Source organism: Phoca vitulina, unplaced genomic scaffold (genome assembly GCF_004348235.1).
Source record: "Phoca vitulina isolate PV1807 unplaced genomic scaffold, GSC_HSeal_1.0 scaffold73, whole genome shotgun sequence".
NCBI lineage: Eukaryota > Metazoa > Chordata > Mammalia > Carnivora > Phocidae > Phoca > Phoca vitulina.
In genome coordinates this window covers 1,099,421-1,101,675 of record NW_022589776.1, presented here as the reverse complement: position 1 = coordinate 1,101,675, position 2,255 = coordinate 1,099,421, and the positions used below count along the sequence as shown (strand labels likewise).

The 2,255-nt window shown below is 39.5% G+C and overlaps 1 pseudogene; it reads left to right on the top strand.

Annotated features, from left to right (window-relative positions):
* Positions 1–1,076: 1,076 nt before the first annotated feature.
* On the top strand, positions 1,077–1,825 carry LOC116625135 (annotated as a pseudogene).
* The last annotated feature ends 430 nt before the right edge of the window (positions 1,826–2,255 follow it).

Below are 2,255 nucleotides of genomic sequence, written 5' to 3'. Positions count from 1 at the left end.
TTATCTAATTTGCTGGCATACAGTTGCTCATAATATGTTCTTATAATTGTTTGTATTTCTTTGGTGTTGGTTGTGATCTCTCCTCTTTCATTCATGATTTTATTTATTTGGGTCATTTCTCTTTTCTTTTTGGTAAGTCTGGCCAGAGGTTTATCAATGTTATTAATTCTTTCAAAGAACCAGCTCCTAGTTTCGTTGATCTGTTCTACTGTTCTTTTGGTTTCTATTTCATTGATTTCTGCTCTGATCTTTATTATTTCTCTTCTCCTGCTGGCTTTAGGCTTTATTTGCTGTTCTTTCTCCAGCTCCTTTAGGTGTAGGGATAGGTTGTATATATGAGACCTTTCTTGTTTCTTGAGAAAGGCTTGTATTGCTATATACTTTCCTCTTAGGACGGCCTTTGCTGCATCCCAAAGATTTTGAACAGTTGTGTTTTCATTTTCATTGGTTTCCATGAATTTTTTTAATTCTTCTTTAATTTCCTGGTTGACCCATTCATTCTTTAGTAGGATGCTCTTTAGCCTCCATGTATTTGAGTAATTTCCGACTTTCCTCTCGTGATTGAGTTCTAGTTTCAAAGCATTATGGTTCAAAAATATGCAGGGAATGATCCCAATCTTTTGGTACCTGTTGAGGCCTGATTTGTGACCCAGGATGTGCTTTATTCTGGAGGATGTTCCATGGGCACTAGAGAAGAATGTGTATTCTGTTGCTTAGGGATGTAATGTTCTGAATATATCTGTGAAGTACTTTTGGTCCAGTGTGTCATTTAAAGTCTTTATTTCCTTGTTGATCTTCTGCTTAGATGATCTGTCCATTTCAGTGAGGGGGGTGTTAAGGTCCTCTACTATTATTGTATTGTTGTCAATGTGTTTCTTTGATTTTATTAATTGGTTTATATAATTGGTTGCTCCCATGTTAGGGGCATAGATATTTACAATTGCTAGATCTTCTTGTTGGATAGACCCTTTAAGTAGGATATAGTGCCCTTCCTCATCTCTTATTATAGTCTTTGGTTTAAAATCTAATTTGTTGCTCTTTTTTGTGGCGCCTCAGAGGCGGGAGGCTGCTTCAGGATGAAGCTGAACATCTCTTTCCCAGCTACTGGCTGCCAGAAACTCATTGAAGTGGATGATGAACGCAAACTTCGCACCTTTTATGAGAAGTGTATGGCCACAGAAGTTGCTGCTGATGCTCTGGGTGAAGAATGGAATGGTTATGTGGTCTGAATCAGTGGTGGCAATGACAAACAAGGCTTCCCCATGAAGCAGGGTGTCTTGACCCATGGCCGTGTCTGCCTGCTGCTGAGTAAGGGGCATTCCTGCTATAGACCAAGGAGGACTGGAGAAAGAAAGTGCAAATCTGATCGGGGTTGCATTGTGGATGCCAATCTCAGTGTTCTCAACTTGGCCATTGTACAAAAAGGGGAGAAGGCTATTCCTGGACTCACTGATACTACTGGGCCTCGTCGCCTGTGGCCCAAAATAGCCAGCAGAATCCGCAAACTTTTCAATCTCTCTAAAGAAGATGATGTCCACCAGTATGTTGTGAGAAAGCCCCTAAACAAAGAAGGTAAGAAACCTAGAACCAAAGCACCTAAGATTCAGTGTCTTGTTACTCCATGTGTCCTCTAGCACAAACATCGGCGTATTGCTTTGAAGAAGCAGCGCACTAAGAAAAATAAGGAAGAGGCTGCAGAATATGCTAAACTTTTGGCCAAGAGAATGAAGGAGGCCAAAGAAAAATGCCAGGAACAGATTGCCAAGAGACAGAGGCTGTCCTCTCTGAGAACTTCTCCTCTAAGTTTGAATCCAGTCAAAAATGAGATTTTCTAAGAATGACAAATAAATAAGATCAGACATCAAATAAATAAAAATAAATAAATAAATAAATAAATAAAATCTAATTTGACTGATATAAGGATTGCCACCCCAGCTTTCTTTTGGTGTCCATTAGCATGGTAAGTGGTTTTCCACCCCCTCACTTTCAATCTGGAGCTGTCTTTGGGTCTAAAATGAGTCTCTTGCACACAGCATATAGATGGATCTTGTTTTTTTTTTTTTTTTTTTTTCCAATCTGATACCCTGTGTCTTTTGACTGGGGCATTTAGCCCATTTACATTCAGGGTAACTACTGAAAGGTATGAATTTAGTGCCATTGTATTGCCTGTATGGTGACTGTTACTGTATATTGTCTCTGTTCCTTTCTGGTCTGTTACTTTGAGGCTCTCTCTTTGCTTAGAGGACCCCTTTCAA